We start from the raw sequence: 21888 nt of genomic DNA, 5'->3' as shown, positions 1-21888 counted from the left end.
TCTAAACGAATCAGATAGATGGAATGACTTTTAAAGAATTAAAGTGGCCAACAAGAACTAAATTAAATCAAACTTTCAATTAAGCATAAAACTGGTCAAACTAAGCAGTAAACGCAATTAAAAATCATGCCTAATGATTGCTTGAACAAAAATTCGATTCGTCTGCGAAACCGAAATCTAACGTTTTTTAGCCTAACATGGCTAAAATGAATTACAAGAAGTAAAAAGGAAATCTAATCGACTAATATTACTAAACGGAAATAAAACTCAAATTGTGTTCTTCATGGGATCTTTTTGGGGGCCTTTTATAAGTTAAGCAGAGAAAACGGTCGTATATGTGATGCACATAGGTACATATGCAATCACATATTATCATGAAAATGAGTGTCGATCCAGTTTAATGAAGTACATTACTATTATGAGACCTTTTTGGAAACATACAATCGTTGGTTGGGTTATATGTGATCGCTGCCATGGGTCGTGGACATGGGGGAGATGAAGTTGAGGATCCACCACACCCAGGTAGTATAGGTCCCGGTCAGCATGAGCAGGATGATAAGTCTAGTTTTGAGTTTTTATTTAGTATTTTTATTAAGGTATTATAGAATATTTTTTATAATATTTTTTTAATTAAATTTATAGCTGATCCACCGAGGAGGGTCAGAGGAAAAGCCAAAAATATTTAGCTCAAAAAAGCACTCATAAATAATAAGGCTGAACCAGTTGACTTGGACTTTGATAGGGATAAGCCATTTGATTACGTAGGAGAACCAAAAGACATCTTTGCATGTGATATTAGGAAAACAATGTGGCGGATAGTCCCTTTTGATAGAAGAACTTGGAAAAATGTTTCCCCCGTGTTAAAGGATATAGTAAAACAACATATAAGGGTAAATTATTTATATAAGAATATTTATATGCTTAAATATGAATAGCTTTTATTGAGCTAACCTTTTTTTATATAGAAAGTTTGATTTTAATTGGATTCCTAGGATCAAGAGAGTGGTAGGTTGTTTGAGAGTTTTGAGGTGGGTTTATTAAAAGACTTTAGAGATCATAAAGATGATGCAAAAAATATTTTTGGGAAGTCGGAGGGTATGAGGACATCCTGAGAGAATTGACCACTTACTAGATGATATGCATATTGATAATTGAAGGAAAGTAATTAAGTATTTCCAAACGGATGAACATATAACTACATCGGAAAGAAACAAAAAAGTCTCTGAACTACAAACGTTTGTAAACCATGGGGGTCAAGCTCGTATAGTAGTACTTTCTATAAAAAGGTAACATACGATATATGTAATTATTTATTTAGAATATAATTTAAATTTTAATGTTAAATAGAACCTCAAGAGAATTGAAATATTCCATGTTGCTCATACCAATAAGAATGGTGTATTTGTTAATGGTATAGCGGAGCACCAATATGAAAGTAGTATAATTATATCATATAATTAAGTGGTTATTTATACTTAATTATTAATTATTTAGGAAAACATAGAATCAGTTAGTGGAAGATTTCTTAGAAATAACGTAAGGGTTAAATGGTGAAATAGATTTAACACTCGCTGAAGAAAGAACATGTTTCGAGATATAATTAAGTGTTTATTTATACTTAATTGTTAATCATTTAGGGAAACATAGAATCAGTTAGTGCAAGAGCTCTTAGAACAAACGTAAGGGTTAAATGGTGAAATAGATTTAAGACTCGCTGAAGAAAGAGCATGTTTCGAGAAAGTTAGGTTCTCGATGTTGCCATATCAGAGCAATCGGTCGAAAACCTTATACCATCCCACCGATTGCACAACCATCATAGGTAGCACTTGACTATTTAAATTCAATAAATGCATGTCGATTTGATAATTTTGGTGTGTGGTGATTATTTGCTAAAGCCTTTGGTAATTTCTTTTTTGTCCCAAGTGCAAGAAATAGCAATGTGCTTTGATTTTTTGTCCCAAGAGCAAGAAATAGCAAATTACTTTGGTCAATAAATGCTTGTTGATTTGGTAATTGTATTTGTATCCTAAGAGCAAGAAATTGCAATGTACTTTCATATTCCTTGTGTAACATCCCAATTTCAGGTACTTTTATTAATGATTCAATCTTTATCAAAAGTGGCAAATTTGGTCCCTTGGAGAGAAGGGCTTGCCAATTGGTCGTACGCAGGACGTACGTAAACATACACGCAGCATAATCATGCAGTCTTGGAATGTGGATGACCAGTCAGTATGTTGGGCATACGTGTGATACACCAAACAAACTAGCCCAGACTTTAAAACCTAATTTTAAGGGTTGGCCCCTATTTAAAGAACATTATGTCATCATTTGATCACCATTATCAGCCACCAAACCGTCTCTAAAACCCTAATCCCAAGCTGAGTTGCTTGTGAGAGGTTTTGGAAGTTTTTGCATGTTCTTGGTGCTTGTAATGGAAGAATGAGACTATAGAAGAAGGTGTGAGTGCTAGCAAGCTTGGAGATCCGGAAACCTTTCCTCTTTGTGCATCATTTTCAAGTCTAAAGTCTATACCTTGGCAAGTTTTTCAGTTGATCTTTATATGAAACTTTTTTCCCTAAGATTGGACCTTTATGAGTTTGGCGAACTCCAGGGAATTGTAGTTGTCCTTTCATGCACTTTAGGACCTATATATTCATAAAAATGGTTGCTTGATCATTCCGTTTGGCTCATGAATGAGTAAAGTAGCTAAGAATGTGTTAGAAGTAAAGGATTTTTGCGTTGGGTTCTTCCTAGCAATGAAAAGGCTTAAAGCAAATGAATTTATGGGTTAAGACATCTTAGGCTAGTCAGATATGAGGTTAGGTTGGTTGTCTTATAGGATTAAGACACTAAGTTGTTGGAAATACAGGTAGACGGAGTATATCGGATATTCTCGTGGCTATGCCCCACGTAGCCGGTCCCGCCCTTGATGGATGTTGATTTCGTTGTACGCCCCGTATAGGAAGTGGTACGCTGAGCATACTCAATTGTAGTTGACTTTTATTCTTTGGTCAAGATTTAGGGTTTTGGACCATGAGAAGGGAAAAATATTCCTTTTTCCCTAAGAAGATTTAGTTATGGGATTTGGACTCGCGAATAAGTTTTAGACATTAATAATTAATTAGGGTTAATTATTTTGTTGGCCACGCGGAGTCGAGTTACGACAGTTCGGGTGTTAGATTTAGTTGTCCTCAATATCATGTGGGTCTCCTCAGTTATTCTTACCTATGTGGTAGAATGGTTGTATCTGTAATGACCACTCGGGTCTAGTTGTTATGATTTTGTTATGCTATCTTATTGTGACTAAGGATGATGATAGTCTCCAAGGTTGCAGATAACCCACAAGGCTTGTTGTTAGCCCACTGGGACTGCTGATAGTCCCCAAGGTTGCTGATAACCCATAGTTGTTTATTTATCTGTATGTGGTATCTCGGGGAACCCACTAAGCTTCGAGCTTACATTTATTGATTTGTATGTGGCATGTACTTCTGAGGACCGCAGGAAGGCGAAGGTCTGATTGTACACACTCGCTAGGAGACTTACTACTAGGACATGTTTGTGAACATTGATATTTATGATACTGGTTGTTTTGGATAATTATGTATTTGATAACTTGGCTTGTGAAACCTTATTTTTGGTATATTATAAATGAAAATTTTGGGCTAAAATTTGAGGTGTTACAATTTGGTATTCGAGCCCTGGTTTCAGGGATTTGGATAATCCTATGGGTGATTCCAAAGTTAAACTAAGGATATGAAAAGTTTTTAAGAACTCAACAAAGAAATGAAGACGTTTATAGGAGAAAAGCCAGAGAGGCAATGTGTACAATCGACCAACGCTTGAGCGGTAGTTTCCCGAATAACCGTAATTTATATTATGAGTAATGAAGGGCAGATATATCTATACTATGAGTTGGTACAACTGCATACTAGTTAGTGATCGCCTAAGGAATATTGTAGAAACAATGTGGTAATTTTGCCTGATTTGTGACGACTTAGCCTACGGATTCATTCTTAAGAGATTGAATCTGTCTTTACTATTTGCTTGGTGTATGCTACATAGTTGTACATCGTTAGGATTTTATAGCCTTAGAATGCTTGATTTAACCTTTCTTCTTGTTCCTTGGTTGGTTGTGGATTTGAGGTAGAATCATCTATTCGAATGTCCATTGAGTCTCACATTATGTATAATTGGCATACGCAAAGCAAATAGCGAGGGCATCAGAGATCTTTTGAGGTAGAGCAGTGTCGGGAGCAGTCTAAATTCAAAGTCTAGATGCTTAGTTGTGGTTCTAAGGAACCAACAGGGCGATTCCACAGCTGATTTGAGAAGTTAGAGTCCTTGCGACTTGGGATCTTGAGGGGACAACTCGAGATAAATACGGGTTGGTATGGAAAGTAGTATTAGGCGTATACTACTAGAAGTATTGGATCCATACGCGGCTTGAAAAACAATCTCAAGGAACTAAAGAGCTTGTAGGGTGGGAGTGTCGATATATGTGGTTTATCCTAATTTTTGATAATTTTCTTATGTGTACCTGAGGTTTAGGATCCAGCGACGAAGAGAGGCCGCGTGCCAGCGATGATGAGATCTGCAAGATTGTTACCACAGAGGTGGCCAAAATAATTAGAGAGGCTATTCCAGAGATTTTTGGGTCTATCAAGACCATGATGATTGAGACTTTTAACGAGCACAATGTTGTTTTAACTGAGGCTGCTACTGCCACAACCACCGCAACTATTGTTGTTGCGAGACTGTAGGGGGTGATTCGTTGTGGTACCAGAAGTTCACCAACATCAAGCCACCCGAGTTTAATGGAACCCAGGATCCACTTGATACTATGATATGGATCTCTAATATTGAGGGATGTTTCTATACTTGCTCCTCTATGGAGAATCTGAGGGTTCGTTTCACGTTGAACCTGCTTCGCTTGCGAGCGAAGGACTGGTGGAAGTTTTTGATGGATGATTATGCTATTGTAGAGCATAATGCAGTGACTTGGGAGAGGTTTAGTGGGATTTTTAGTGATGAGTTTGTACCCGCGGTCGAGCGAGAAAGGTTGGCCCAGGAGTTCCTGTCTCTCAAGCAGAAGACGGAGACGTTGGCTGAGATCACCAGTATGTTTCATGAGAGGGATTTATTTTTCCCTAAGCATGTGTCCATTGAGTAGGCTTGTGTGCGTCGGTATTTGAGTATTCTAAGGAGGGATATCCGCGAGTTTGTGGTGAACATCACGTATTGGACATTGGTTGAGTTGCATGCCAATTCCAAGAGGAGAGAGATTGAGTTGGAGACCTAAGCTAGCAAGGATAGGGAGACCTAGGGGAGAGATAGGAGGCCAATATAGTTGCAGCCAGAGACTAAGCAGCCCAAGCCTATTGATCAGAGAGTTGGAGGCTAGATGGGCCGCATTTGCAGAAAGTACAAGGGACACGAGAGACCCTTTTGGTTCGGGTCAGCTTGCTACTTGTCTGGCAAGGAGGGGCATATGTATAAAGATTGACCCAAGTTATTTTAGGTTTGTTTCAGATACAACCAGATGAGCCACCTGAAGGCAGATTATCCTCGAATTGCATCTAGGGCGGTTCACACTCCAGCCCCTATGACCCTGAGTATCACTGACGGCCGGTAAGGGAATGTCTAGGCATCGAAGGCTCGAGAGAGAGCATTTCATTTCATAGTAGAGCATGCTATCGCAGCTCTAAACATTGTGGCGGGTAAGTTTTCTTTATATTTCTGTTGCTTTATTTATTTTTCTTTTATTATTGGCTGTGTAGGTACCTTTCTTGTGAATTGTGTGCCTGTGTTTGTGTTGTTTTACTCAGGTATGACTTGATCGTTCGTATCATTATCATTTTGTCATGGTTTTAGTATTACGCAAGTGACTTTGAGCAGACCCTTGAGAGTCTCGATACCTGATGAGCATCCAGTCTCTTCTACTGATGTCTATCGGGCTTGTGCATTAGAGATCTTCGGTATTGGTTATCCAATAGATCTTATCCCGATCATGCTAGGAGATGTTTGTGTGATCGTAGGTATGGATTGGTTGGGTCGGTTTGGGGCTCTGGTTGATTATGAGCATCAGCTGGTGACGGGTCGAAACCCAAGTAAGGTAGTGATGACTATCTATGGTGAGGGTACTAGTTCGGGATCATCTATCTGTTCTACCGCCAGGGCAAGGCAGAGTCTGCAACATGGGTGTATGGGTTATCTAGCATATGTAGTGGATACTAGGGAAAAGAAGAAAGGATCGGCCTTTATTTTTGATGTTCCGATGGTACATGATTTTCCTGATGTTTTTCCCAAGGTGTTACCGGGTGTGCCTCCTGAGAGGCAAGTGGAGTTACGGATTGATCAGATTATAGGTCCGTGTTGATCATCAAGGCACCGTACAATCTTTCACCTCCTTAGATGCAAGAGGTATCCTCTCAGCTGCCGGCAAGGTTCTAAAAAGTGTGCCATGGCGCGCCATGGTTCCAAGGCTTGAACCTGCCGCCAAGCTTTACCAAAACGCGGCCTTAACTCATATATGTGTATAAAAATGAATAATAGTTGAAAATACATATCAAAATATTAATTATATAGAAAATTGCCACCTTAAGTCACGCCTTACTAATGTCGTGGCTCGCCAAGGCTCGAAAAAGATTGAAGCTTGACATTGTCGTCAAGTTACACCTTACGCTATTTCGAACCTTAGCTGCAGGAGCTGTTAGGAAAGGGGTTTATTCAGTCGAGCAGTTCTCCTTGGGGAACACCGATCCTTTTTTTTAGAAAAGAAGGATGGTTCACATCAGATGTGCATCACTTATCGGGATTTGAACAAGTTGACTTTGAAAAACTGTTACCTATTACCGATGTAACACCGTAAATTTTCAAATAATGTTTTCATTTATAATCACATTAATCTCATTAGCACAATCACAAAAATCCTCAGTTTATATCAAGTTATCAAAAACACATGTTCAAAAGTTGTTTATAACACAATCCAGGATCCTCCAAAACAAATCTCCCACTCGTGTGTGTACAATCAAGTCGGTGCCTTCCTGTGATCCTCAGAAGTACCAGAAACATATAACACATAACATGGTAAGAACGAAGCTTAGTGAGTTCCCCAAAATACCACACACATCTCATTAGCCTATCATATATATGCTCAAATAAGACCCTCTAGTCAATGTGTCTTAGTGGGACCCTCCAGTCCCACAACTCGGGTGGACCCTCCGGTCCTAACTTAGTAAGCTCAGAATAATACACAACATAAATCACAAAGGCATAATGCAGGATATCACAATACTTAATATAAGCACATAAGAGCCTCCGATCACACAAAGATTACCACTTGAGGTGAGTATAGTGAGAAGACTCACCTCTTAAGCAAGCAAGTAATAATCTCGTACACGAATCTCGAACTAGCATCCGCCTAACACATAAGATAATTATCTCTAATTAACATTTAAATCATGACTCTAAATAAACTAAGTTATCCTCTCTCTCAACTCTTGGAATGGATAAAAGACCATTTTACCCCTCCATGGTCCCCATAATCCCTGCCTTGACCAAACCCTAAAGTCAACAGAAGTCAAAACTCGAGTCAACTGTCCATGTTGACCTGACTCGTCGAGTGCAACTATGTGACTTGCTGAGTCCTCATTGTTCCTTAAAAACATTGCGAAAACCCAACTTAACTCATCAAGTTGTCTCATCAACTCGGCGAGTTACCCATGTCCAGACTTATTGGGGAAAACCCTAGCCGACTCGTCGAGTCAGCTCATTGACTCGGTGAGTTCATTCAGTCTGTATCCTTATTTAGACATTCTAAGGCAGATCTACCACTCCAAACTCTAGATCTAGTCTCCCAAGGCTCAAATGTCACGTAAAGCTTCGATCTTTATGTTCATGCATGGCATTTTTGCTCTATAATGCCAATACAAGCTCAAAAAAGGGTTTGGTTGTAACATCCCGAACTTCGCAAGTCTCATTCGAATCCCACTTCTTTATATTAGTTGCCATTTCTAGTCCTTGGAGTTGGTTGAGTTGGGTCACAAGAAGTATAAGGACTAAAGTTGAAACTTTGAGTTAGGAAGGAGTACGCTGAGCGTACATAAGGGTACGCTAAGCGTACTAGGCGTGCCCTAGTATGCTGGGCATACACTCATGTAGGCTGGGCGTACTCATGTTAGGTGAAAACCGTAATATTTAGGGTTAGGGACTACATAAACACCCTTATAGCTCATTTCCTTTGATTATCTTCAACCTCCATATCCCAGAAAAACGTTCCAAACCCTAGTTTGTGTGTGAAGTGTGAGTTGGTGTGCATTTTGGACCTTTAAAGGTGAAGTCATTTCACCAAGGAGTTAAAGAAGAAGATCAAGTTTATAGATCTAAAGTTGTGTTGTACCCTAGAAGCTCCAGAAGGTAAAAAGCATGGAACGTTATGCTTGTTGCTATAGATCTAGTCATTTTAAGTTTATGGAAGCATTCTTGTCCCAAAGGTCCCAAAGTGGTGCATGTGATGACTTGGACGAAACACGTTGTCATTTCAGACCTTAGAAGAGGTCCTAAGTGATAAAAATAAGGTCCCAATAGTTAGATTTGTCTCATGCATGAAGTAAGAAGGTCTTAATGGATTAATATCATGTGTTAAGAACTCTCTGGACATCCAAAGTGATAAAGTTCGAAACTTTATGGTTCTATGGCACATTTGATTGATGGATCCAGAATCTTGGCTTAAGTGCTTAAGCCATTAAGCACTTATTAAGGTTTTGGTGAAACCCCGCGTACGCCCAGCGTACGGAGTCAACCACCCCGATGGCGGTCAACTTAGGGCATGCATATGCCCAACGTACCGGAGGAGTACGCCGCACGTACGTCCTTAGTTTGGACTTTTGGCTTGTGTGCTTCGGGATGGGCTGCATTTAGACTATTTGGATTTGGCCCTAGTTGGACCCTAGATATTTGAAGTTGGGTTAAGTCTGATAAGGGGTCCATTGGTAAGGCCCATTTAGGTGTTAGGCCCAATTCGGAAAATTAGGCCATTATTGGGCTTGTGCATACAGACTTGTATTAGTGGGTTGATATTGGGCCGTGGGCCCAAGTTGGGGAAATTGACAATGTGGCCCCTTTGACAATCTTAACATTTCATTATTAATTTAGTATTAATCATTTTGATAGTCGAGGTTGTCGGTGAGGTAGCGATTGAAGACTCTCAGTCCAGTTCTGCACTACTTGTTAGGTGAGTTATTCTCACTATATCAATAGGGTCTAAGGCACCAAGGCCGACCCTTTAGTTTATTGTCCTGATTATAGGATGTTATTATGCTAGGATGGTTTGTTAGATCAATATCCTGATAGATAGGATAATGCTATGCTTAGTGATCTGTATGATTTGTGCCTATTATTGATTGATTGATTATGTGTTATTGTATATGTCAACATATATGGTTGTGGTTGGGTTGAGGCGGTCTTGATTTGTACTAAAGACCAACATACCCGGGGTGGTCCGGATATGTAATGCCCAGGCTTCAGGGCTAAGCATTTTAGACAATCTAATAGTCTAGGTCAACTATTGTAACTCTTTTTCAAGTAATAAAGATGAAATATTTGAGTATTATGTGAATTATGTGAATTTATGCGTTTTATACTTAATTATAAAGGTATAATTAATAAAGAATAAAAATAAGCATCAAAATTAAAGTGTGAGATAATCCCTATATCTTTACATAATGTTGTAGTGGTCGAAACAAGGATTCCGGGGATATAAAGAACGCCGAAATCCGAGTTATAACGAAGAAATTATGACCCGTCGAAGTTTTGCGACGGAACCAGCATGGCACCAGGAAGCGTAAAAAGTGAATTTATGATAGAACACTTTTTAGCCTTAGTAATCTAAAATAAAGTCATAGAGTATATTAAACCAGGAAAATCTATAACAAGAACGCCCAAATCTGACTTCGTATGAGGAAGTTGTGATTTTTCAAAGTTTCGGCTTAGCAGTGTACATCCCAAAACTCGAATTTTAGTTCGAGCGGTTTTTGGCTTACGCGACCTAAATGAGAGTTAAAGATCTCATTATTAGGAATTCAACGGTAAAAAGACAGACGAAAATGGAGTCCGTATGAAGGAGTTACGAATTCTTCGCAGTCATTTAGCAGTTTAATCCTATTGTTAAATTTAAGATCGGTCGAGAATTAGCCGACAGAGTCTTAATGAAAGTTATAGATCTTGTTTTTAACTATGGGTGAAAAAAAATAACGTCGAAAACGGAGCTCGTATGCGAAAGTTATGGGGTTTAGAAGTCAGCAAGGTGCTGCTGCAAAAGGGGTGACGTGGCACAATGTAGGCCACACACGTTTCGCCACCAGAATGCTGACACCTGGCCTAGAACTCGACGAGTTGAAGGCCAACTCGATGAGTTTTTGGGATTTCCAGCCTATAAATAGAGGTGTCAGGTTTCCTCATTCTTCACACCTTCCCAACTTCACTTTCTATCTCTAGTTTCTCTCTCTAAAGCCCAACGCCCCCCACCCACCCCTAAAATCTAGGTAAACCCCCTAGCACCCGAAGGAAGCCCCGAGGCTCCCGAAGCCGCGAGAAAAAAGCCTTTTATCTCGGAAACGCTGCTCCAGCGAAGTCCGGTTTGAGAAACACCCGCTGTATGTGAGGTACGCCTAACCTATCTTTAGTTTAGCTTATGTTTTAATATAGGAATGTTATTAAGACCTTATAATAAGAACTTGGGATATTATTATGGGTTATATAAGTATCATTTAACGCTTATATAACAGTAATAATAGCTAGACTATTAATTACTCTCGGTGAATATTAGACTAAACCCTAGTGGTAATTATATTAGGTTTTCCCGAAGGAAAATTGTGTTAAGAGTAACGAAGTGCTGTCCAAGCGCCGAGTCACCACCTTCTCAGGTGAGTGCATATTTACTTTAATCTTACACCTAGATATGATGTATTATATATAAATTACATGCTAACTGTGCATATTATCTGAATACTTGTTGTCTATGCTGGATGAACAATTTTATACATTTTTTAAATGATTTAAACTATATAAGTATTTTATATCTACAAAAATGTTGGGGTAAAACATGGGTAGATGTACTAAGATGATGTATGATAAAATAACGAGAGTCCTTGATGTTGTTGTTGATTCTGTTATCTAGTGGAGTATTGATGACGACCAAGGACTCTTCTAGACAGGTAGGTGTTTGTGAACGATGTGTTCACCGGTGTACTCCATCCCCCATATGGTTGCCTTTAGGACATTTATTGCTAAGGAACCCCCTTAGCAGTAGTGTCCATCCCGATGATGATCCTTAGGATAGGTCCCTTAGGATAGGTGTTTAGGGACGTAATGAGAAGATAACGGGAACGGGTAATCAGGTTATTGTTGGTTGATGAAATTAATAAAATTATTTATTATGGATTGAAAACCATATGTGCTCACCAGGCTCCCAAGCCTAACCCACTCAGTTTCATGTATTACAGGTAGTGGCGCTCGAGCATAGATGTGATGTTTTGGATGAGGGATTACGGATATAGGGTTATAGATATGAAATAATGTAGTAAGGCTTATATTGTACTGTTTATACTTTTGATCTGTATTGGACATGACATCCCGAGTCTTTTAATGAAATACATTTTTACGGAAATGATTTGATAAATCCTTATCATATTTTTTCTTGGGGACGAATTCCGCAACTCTTTGATTTACAATATTACTCTGATTTTTAAACAAAGTATAAAAAAAATCGATCTTTTCTGGACGTGATTTTGGGGATGTCACAGTTGGTATCAGAGCATTAGTTTAAACGAACTAGGGATTTGTAGGATTTCTAGACTTAAACTTAGAATGCTAATCGATGATTGTGAGATGTTAGCACTAGCTTATCTTAGAGTCTTTTCTGGACGTGATTTTGGGGATGTCACAGTTGGTATCAGAGCATTAGTTTAAGCGAACTAGGAATTTGTAGGATTTCTAGACTTAAACTTAGAATGTTAATCGATGATTGTGAGATGTTAGAACTAACTTATTTTAGGAATTATGCCTAAATGCTTTTATGTGTTAAATGCTTTGTGCCTGATATGTTGTTATTTGTTTGGATCTATGGTCTGTTGCCGATCGGATCTGGAAACCTTATGTGTTTAGGATTCTAAACGTACAACTACAATATTAGAACTTGCATATAAACGTTTCGGAGAAATAAGGATGATTTAAACGTCTATCCTAAATAAATATCTAAGTTCACCTTATTCGGTGTATAGATCAAAATGACGAGACCTCGTAGTGGAGCTGGGAATGCGAATGGGAATAGGAATCAACCCCCAGTGATTCAGCAAATACCTATTGTAGTAGAAGTTGCACTCGAGCCAATCACCATGGCTGGAGTACAAGCCATGATTCGGGCTATGTTAGCAGAACAAAGGGAGGAAATGAGGCAGATGTTGCACGAAAATAGGGACGAACCTATCATACCCATAGAGCAACCCGAGCTGATTCCCAAGCAATTGGAGGAAGGGAACGACAGCCGCCAAGTGAGTCAAGTGGGGACTCAAGGTGAACGAAGGGATGGCTCGGAGAGGAGAAACGAAAAGGATGGGCCTATGTAAAAAATTTATTAGGTGCGAAACCACCGAGTCTCTCAGGAAGCCCAAAGCCTATTGAGATTATGGATTGGATCTCCGAGAAGGAGATGGTATTTGAGAGCTACGATTGTAGTGAGAAACAGAAGACCATCTTCGTTGTAAGACAACTCCAAACTGGAGTCTTGAGCTGGTGGAAGATATTGGTGGATACAATGCCACGAGGAGAAGCTCTGAAGATGTCATGGGATGTGTTCTTGGAATAACTAAAGGCACAGTATTGTTCAGAGTTAGATCTGATTGATCTGAACAATGAGTTCCAAAACTTGAAGAAGGAGAGAATGAGCATCGACGACTATGCTGGTGCATTCACGGAAAAGATGAAGTTGTTTCCATACCTAGTGTCAACCGAACTCTCCAAAATTGAGAATTTCACAAATAGACTGCCAGCCGACTTTGGCCCGACGGTCAAGATGGCAAACACTATGAAATCAACAATTCGAGTAGCTAAGAATGTGGAGACACAGCAGAAGGAAAGGGGTCTGGAGAGGGCTGAGGTTTATGAGAAAAGGAAATTTGATGGATCCTCGAGGTCTGGGAAGAAAAGAAAAATTTTGAAGTCTAGTTCGAGAGGAAGAGGAGCCGAAGCAAAATGGTGTGAAAAATGCAAGAAGAAGCACCAAGGAAAATGTGACGGAGGGGTCGCGTGTTTCAAATGTGGAAAGCCTGCGCACTATGCCAACGAGTGCACATTCATTAAGAAGTTCTGTTATGAGTGCAACGAGGAAAGACACATTTCAAGGTACTGCCCAAAGAAGAAGGAGGCAGGAAGACCCAACATTCCACCGAAGCCGAAGGGAAGAATCTTCCAGATGACGCTTGAGGCTGCAAAGGAGGCAGCAGACGTCGTTTCAGGTACCTTTCTTGTAAATGGTTTACTTTCCAACATACTATTTGATTCGGGAGCCAACTATTCCTTTGTATCGCATAATTTTGGTGGGAAACTAGCATTGCCTATAGAAAAACTCGATAATGCCTTGATTGTAGAAGTTGCCTGTGGCAAATTCATACCTGTTAGTGATCGTATTAGGAACATCGTCATCAACCTAAACGGAAACAAATTCCACAAGGAGCTATTACCCATAGAGTTAAATGGTTTCGGTATCGTTTTGGGAATGAATTGGCTTAGCGCCAACGATGCTGAAATTATGTGCAGGAAAAAGATAGTAAGGTTTAACCCACCCGGAAAAGAATCGTTTATGGTGTATGGGGACAAATGAAGAGTAAATTCTGGAATCATCTTCCTGATGAAAGCTAAAAAAATGTTTGTCCAAAGGATGTGCATCATATTTGGCATTTGTTATCGATGCTAAGAAGGAAAAGAAGGAGGTGCAGAATATACCGGTCATGTGTGATTATCCGGAAGTCTTTCATGAAGATCTTCCCGGATTACCATAGACAAGTGGAGTTTCGGATAGACTTGTTACGAGGGACGACACCAATAGCAAAAGCACCGTACTGACTAGCACCGACGGAGACGAAGGAGCTGATGACGCAACTTCAGGAGTTGTTGGACAATGGTTTCATTTGAACTAGTTCATCACCCTGGGGAGCTCCGGTGTTATTCGTGAAGAAGAAGGACGGAAGCATGAGAATGTATATAGACTACCAAGAGATGAACAAGGAAACAGTGAAGAACAAGTATCCATTACCAAGGATTGATGACCTATTTGATCAGCGGCAAGGTTCGAGCTACTTTTCAAAGATCGATCTTAGGTCGAGATATCATCAGCTGAAGGTGAGAGAGCAGGATATTGAGAAGACTGCATTTAGAACTAGATATGGACACAATGAGTTCTTGGTTATGTCATTTGGACTAACCAATGCTCCTGCAGCATTCATGGATTTGATGAATAAGGTTTGTAAACCATTCCTCGATAAATCTTTGATAGTTTTCATCGACGACATCCTGATTTACTCAAGAAGTCAGGAGGAGCATGGCAGAAACCTGGGAAAAGTCTTAGAAGTACTGAAGAAGGAGAAGCTTTACGCTAATTTCTCCAGATGCGAATTTTGGATACGAGAAGTCCACTTCTTCGGTTATGTGGTTAACCAAGAAGGGATAATGGTTGAACCAACAAAGATCGAAGCTTTAATGAAGTAGGAATGACCAAAAAGTCCCACAGAGATTCGAAGCTTTCTGGGATTTGTCGGATATTACCGACGATTTATCCAAGGCTTTTCTTTGATAGTGATAAGTTTAAAAATAAACTTGAAGATCGATTAGATCTATGAAACAGGTAGACTAATAACCAGATAAACAATTAAGAACAAGCTAATGGATCAAAAGGTGTCGAATGATTTAATAAACAATCCTCAGAAGAGCTTGATAAAGAACATCAATTGTAGAGGATTTTAGGGTTTACAATAATCAATGAGAGTGACGACCGCTACTATACGCATACATGCATGCATATATTTATAATAAAACCCTAACCGTTTATCTAAGAAAAAGAAGGCTAATCTAGATAAACACGGATTGACAAGCCCAATCCGGCTGTAAAACAAAAGGGCCCAAGACGCAACACAATAATCTTCAACAATCTCCCCCTTTGTGTCTTTGGCACAGAGGCTCCATTCCCTTTTAACAGCAGAAGGTTTCTTCACTGTCTCAAAAATCCTCGGTATAATAGCCAGAATGTGATGCCTGAATGTGATATACCACCGAAGCATATCAGTGAAGTTCTTCTTGTCTGTTGTAGAGTTCTGCTTGCATCGGTGAATGATGTTTATGATATGCTCCAGACAATCTGTTGAAAACAGATGCTTGTCTACCAAAGCAAACAGAAACTTGTGCTTGTCGCCTCTTGTGAACATGACCGTCAGATTTGAAGAGTCAATTTGCCCTAACTTCATTTTGTGTACGTCTCCTGTCTTGGAAGTAGGCTTGACGGTCGGTTTCTTGTTCATTATTTTTGCTATTTCCTGATCCATATTGGCAAGCTCATGGAGATAGGAAGCCAACATTCTTTTGAGATGTTTCAGAATCGGTTCATACTCTCTTTGATTGGAGAGAAGAATGTTGTATAGCATAATCCAATCATGAGGATTCAGACTGGGAAGATCTGCCAGAGAAATAAAATGTTCTGTGTTGGTCGTTCCTCTGTTGACTTTGAAGTTAACGTTCACAAATTTCCCAGCCTGTGTTGGTTTCAGTACCTTGACTTTAATTATCTTCTGTGCACTCCATGTCAAGTACTGTGGTTGACCATACTTCAAATAAAAATCTATTAATTCTCTGTCAACCTTCAAGTTTGGATGAGGGACATCAGCAGTGACATCGAAGCAATGAAATGTAAAATCCTTTCGTGTGATTGGCATGTCAAACTGCGAGTCTTTGGTATTCTCACACTCAAAGGATGCAATCGGTTCCAACCAATATATGGAGGGAAACTCAATCGCTTGATTGATGAGTGTGTCTCTGTCCCATTCTGGGAACAGAGTCTTCTTGGCTTGTAGAGCTTCCTCATCCTCCTTGATTCTTCTTTCTTTGGCCTCGGCCTCTCGAGCTATTTTCAGTGTTTCATCCAGCTCTTTATCTCTTTTCTTTCGTTGAAGAGCTTCAGCGATAGTTTCATCAGTATCTGACTCGCTCTCAACAAATAATTGTTTTCCAGAACCCGAAGCTAAATTAACCTTCGGTTCTGTCTTTGGTATACCCTCCTCTCCCCCTTGTCTCGGAAGAACAAGCTTCTCCGAGACACCCTTCATTTCGCTCAAAATGTTAATTGCAGGAAGGAGTTTATCCTGGAGATGCTGTCTGATGGTAAGGGTAAGAAAGGGATCATGAGTGTCAAGGACAGTTGTCAACATATTCTTGACATCACCAGCGCAACCTTGAAGAACAGTCCGCTGAGTTTTCAGCAAAGAGATTTCTTGTTGTGCCTGGGCCAGTTGTATCTTCTGAAGGTCAATAGTTACCTGATGCTTGACAAGATCTTCTGTTAAGGTGCTCTCTGCTGCTAGAGAAGCAAAACGTGAATCCAAAGATTGGAGAAAAGAGGTGGATTCAGTTTTGAGGTCAGCACGCAGAGCCTCAAACTTGGAGGTTTCACCCTGAAGGGTAGCCGAAAAGGAGTCTACAGACGTCTGAAACTTGGCCACATTAGCATCAGCATGTGCTTTGAGAGAATCAAGAAAGATCTGAGTTGTGTGAACAACCTCAGAGACTTCCTTTGTAGCTTTGGAGCATGAAGCAGCTGAGTTGTCAATGGCATCGGTGGAACAATCCAGAGCGTCAGTATACGTCTTGATCGCAGACTTGATAAAGGCTTTCAGCACCACACCCCCATAGGCTTTATTATCAGCCAACAAACTATCGAGTTTGTCATGAATTTCTTGAAGCTGCTGACTGGTAATAGGGGTATCGGCATCAGTATCTGTGGGAATCCGGTATGGGCTATAATAAAGAGAATCGTACTCTTCATCATCACCGCCCAAGGTAGCACCGGAGGTGGAGGATGGAGAAGGTGATGGTGGGATGTTGATGATGGGGGTTTCAACCACAGTAGTAGCCCCTGTATCAGATACATTGACTATTACCGGTGGTTGGGAAGAGGTGGTAGTAACTGATTCGGTGATGATTGGAGTGGGGATCGAAGATGTAGGAATAGTAACAGAGAAAGGAATGGTTGAAGTCGGTAAAGAGGTTGGTTCTGTTGTAGTAGGAGGGATGAGGATAGGAACAAAAAGTGGGACCTTCTGTTTCGGTGATGGGGGTGGGGTAGGAATTTTAGGAGAAGGTGGAGGAGTGGGTGGTTTTGTAATTATAGGAGATGCTGGTGGAGAGGGAAGATGAGTGTTTATAGGATAGGATGGTTGTTGAGGAGACTGAGCAGTAGTGGGCTCTATTGGAGAAGCATGAGGAGCAGCAGCCTCTGCGTCTGATTGGTCATTTTGAGCAGAGCCAGGAGAAGGAGATCCTTTGGCCCTTTTAGCCATCTTCTTAACCTTCTTTGATTTGGACTGAGAAGGTTCATCTGCATCATGTTTTCGCTTGGAGGATCTTGGCTTTCTCTCTTTTTTCGATTCAGATTCTTTCTTCTCGTGTTTCTCCTTTTTACCAGCCCTCTTGCCACGGTTAGTAGGTTGATCAAGGGCTTCCAAGGCGACTTTATGTTCGTCAGACAGAACCCTTGGAGGCAAGGGAGTTCTGGTGCTATAGTCAGCCATGATCTTGCTGTGAGGCGTGACACACCTGTACATGGATTCAGGGATTAATCCATAATGTAGAAACTTACTTGGATCAGAAACAATAATCTTCTTAGTGTGGTAAGAAGCTATTGAAGCCAGAAGAGCATCCTTCATCACAGGGATTTCTAGGGAATCCATGGCTTTCTTCGTGATGAGCGTCCAGAAACGTCCGCAAGAGATCTCGGAGTACCGGGTTGAGGTGTTTAGACTCTGAATGACTTGAGACCAGATTATGGAGCCATAATCTAGGTTGATGCCGTTGTAAAGACCATAGAAAATGGTGAGAAATCCTTTGCTCGTGGTATCAGAACCACCACAGCGTTCCGCTAAACCCTTGATTAAAAGGGTAAGCAAGCCATTCCACTGAGAAGGAAGACAATATTTCTTGACCTTTGCGATTGTTGTAAGAACATCGGTATAACCCATCTCGTACATCATCGAGAAAAGTTGGGTAGTTGTGACAAAATCCGGTGAGATGACGGAGAAATCAACTGCAAGCCCTAGAAGAGAGCAAAACTTGGTTTTGAAAACGGAGGTTTTCTTGTCATGGATGGTGAAGTAGATACGATCTTTGTGTTTGTCGTAACTTGCTGTTGTGTAGACTTGAGAAAACAGGGACATCGGAACGGCTTCCACCTGCGTGAGTGCCAACAGCAATGGGGAATATTTCAGACATTCCACCACATGGAGCATGTACGCATCATATAAGAAAGGGGTCATCTCGATAATCATATTCTGATTAGGCTTGATGGAAAGCAAAGATGAAGATGCAGTTTGATCGTGTGCAGAAGAAGAAGTCGCCATTGTTGAATTGAAGAAGAAGATGAACAGTGGAAACTTTTCAGAGAGAGAGATTACGTGTGTGGTAAATGCCAAAGAACACGATCACACCTTATTTATACCGTTCACTGGAGAGAGAAAATCGTGATGATGAGGGAACCAAAACATCGCCTGAAAAAGCGCGATTGGATGTTATGGTTTATCCTAGGATAACGTCAGCACACGTGGGTGTGAAACGAATCAATTGCACGCGCCCAAATCATATTTTCGTACTGTTTGAAATTCCTTGTGCCCTTATTTGGTTACAACTGAAACTTAAAACCACATACCAAACAGCAATCAGAATGTTGGAAAAATTAATTTTCGTGCATAAGAGTGTGAAAGATAAAGAAATAAATCAAAGGTGTTTGAGATGTGAGTGTTGTCTATAAAGAAGACAGAAGGCGGAAGATTCCGGGCAAGAATCACTTCTTTCAAAGCCAAGAGAGACTTGAAGTGCTTGTGTGGTTTCCCTAGAAATACGATCAATTGTCTGTTAATAAACAATGAAAGGCATCTTTTGATCATAGGTTGTGGGGTGGTTGTCCTCTAACCGAACATCAAGTTTCAACATAAAACTGAGTGTTGGCAGAGGTACCTGTGAGACCGATGTGATCTATTGAACAGGTAGGTGGGAATTATCTTGTGACAAGCATAGGATAGACAGAAATCTCAAAAAAAAAATTAAACTGGACCTCTTTGGGAAGAAATGTCTTAGGAAGAGATGATTTCATAAAAGATCACGCAAAAAGAAAATGAGATTTCCAAGTAATATTTTGAGTATAACACACACCGTCAATTCATTTTAGGTATTGGATGTTGGGTTTCACTAGGAACGTGGTAAGCGAATCCAAGATCATAAACACAGATGTTGTGTAACCATAAGCTTCGGTGGTAAAGACCGAAAGCATCAAGGGTTACTTTAGGGAGTCGAAGGTAAATGTAGAATTTGAGGATGTGGTTAAGAGACCGAATGTACCTTCTGCTACAGAAGTGGGACAAAGCAGAGCAACTCATGTTTCAAATGAGAAGAGTAAGGTAGCTCGAGACCGAGTCTTGAAAAATAGCCTGATTGGGAAGAGACGATAGGTATTGATCGAATCATTAAGGCTTACTCAAGGTCATAGAGGCTTGTGACAACATACAGCAGCATGCTTCTAGGGACGTCTAACTAGTCTGAGAGAAAAATAAAACATACCTGGTTGAACACTACCGAAGGTGATACTTGTATTTACCTATGCTAAGCTTACACCAACTAGGACTTGCGAGTAGTGGAAATAAGTAAGAAAACCGAATAAAACAGAAAGATAAATGTTTTTGTGATTTTGAAATTTTTCTGAAAAAGAAATGAAAACAGAAAGATAAAATGTTTTTGTGATTTTGAAATATTTCTGAAAAATAAATAAAAACATAAAGATCAAATGTTTTTGTGATTTTGAAATTTTTCTGAAAAAGAAATGAAAACAGAAAGATAAAATGTTTTTGTGATTTTGAAATTTTTCTGAAAAAGAAATAAAAACAGAAAGATAAAATGTTTTTGTGATTTTGAAATTTTTCTGAAAAAGAAATAAAAACAGAAAGATAAAATGTACAATATAAAAAAAATGATAAAGCAGAGATAGACCGAGCGATCTGGGTATTTCGGTGACATAGAATTTCAGAACAGAGAGGAACCGAGCGGTCTGTCTATTTCGGTTCCATTAAATCTCCAGAGCAGAGAGAGACCGAGCGGTCTGTCTATTTCGGTTCCTGATTCTTAGTTAGAGATTTGATGATTCGGGACCGACTCTCCTACCATCATACCTAAGCCTTGTAGAATTTTGTTGAAAGTCGTTTCAGGAAGAGCTTTGGTAAAGACATCGGCCAACTGATCAGTGGTTCGAACAAAGTGTACTTCAACGTTTCCTTCTTCCACGTGATCTTTGATGAAGTGATACCTCAGTGCTATGTGTTTGGTCTTGGAGTGTTGCACTGGGTTATGACAAATCCTAATTGCACTTTCAGAGTCACAATATAGTGGGATCTTTTTCATATTGAGTCCATAGTCTCGGAGTTGACTCTGGATCCAAATCACTTGAGAGGTACAGGAAGCAGCGGTAATGTATTCGGCTTCAGCAGTAGACAGAGACACGCACGTTTGTTTCTTTGATTGCCAGCTAACCAACTTCCCATCGAGGAATTGGCAGCCGCCAGTGGTGCTTTTCCTGTCGAGACCACAACCACCAAGGTCTGCATCTGAGTAGGCTTGAACGAAGAAGCCTGAGTTAGAAGGGTACCACAAACCTAAAGAGGTAGTTCTCTTAAGATAACGTAATATGTTCTTCACTGCAAGCATGTGAGGCTCCCGTGGATTTGCCTGAAACCGAGAACAGTAACAAACAGAAAACATTATGTCAGGCCTGCTAGCAGTAAGATACATTAGAGAGCCTATCATTTGACGATATAGTGTAAGATCAACAGCCGGTTTATCTAGGGACGGGGTGAGCTTAGTGCCGAACGCCATTGGGACTTTGATCTTTGAATCTCCCATCATGCCAAATTTTGCTAAGAGAGTCTTTGTGTAAGCTTCCTGGTTGATAAAGATGCCTTCAGGTCCCTGTCTAATATTTAAACCAAGGAAAAAGTTAATGGGACCCATCGAGCTCATTTCAAATTTAGTCTCCATCAGCTTTCTGAATTCAGCTGTTAGGCTAGGATTCGTGGAACCAAAGATGATATCATCGACATAAATTTGAACGATCATAAGGTGGTTACCTTCCTTTTTGCGAAAGAAGGATGGGTCAACCGAACCTTGTTTGAATTTGGACATCTTTAAAAATTTGGTAAGCGTTTCATACCAGGCTCTCGGTGCTTGTTTCAGACCATACACGGCTTTATCCAAAATGTAACAATGATCGGGATACTTTTCATTCATGAATCCAGGAGGTTGCTCCACATACACAGTTTCTTCGAGATCGCCATTGAGAAATGCACACTTGACGTCCATTTGAAAGACCTCAAAGTTTTTGTGAGCAGCATAGGCAAGAAATATTCTCACTGATTCCAGCCTAGCTACAGGAGCGAAATTCTCTTCATAGTCAATGCCTTCCTCCTGACAATATCCTTTTACGACCAGACGTGCTTTGTTTCTTATAATGTTCCCTTCCTTGTCAAGTTTGTTCCTAAAGACCCATTTGAGACCAACAACCGAGGCATCTGGAGGAGTTGGAATAAGACGCCA

Source organism: Lactuca saligna, chromosome 5 (genome assembly GCF_052625555.1).
Source record: "Lactuca saligna cultivar CGN05327 chromosome 5, ASM5262555v1, whole genome shotgun sequence".
NCBI classification, from domain to species: domain Eukaryota; kingdom Viridiplantae; phylum Streptophyta; class Magnoliopsida; order Asterales; family Asteraceae; genus Lactuca; species Lactuca saligna.
Note: the sequence above shows the minus strand (reverse complement) of the source record.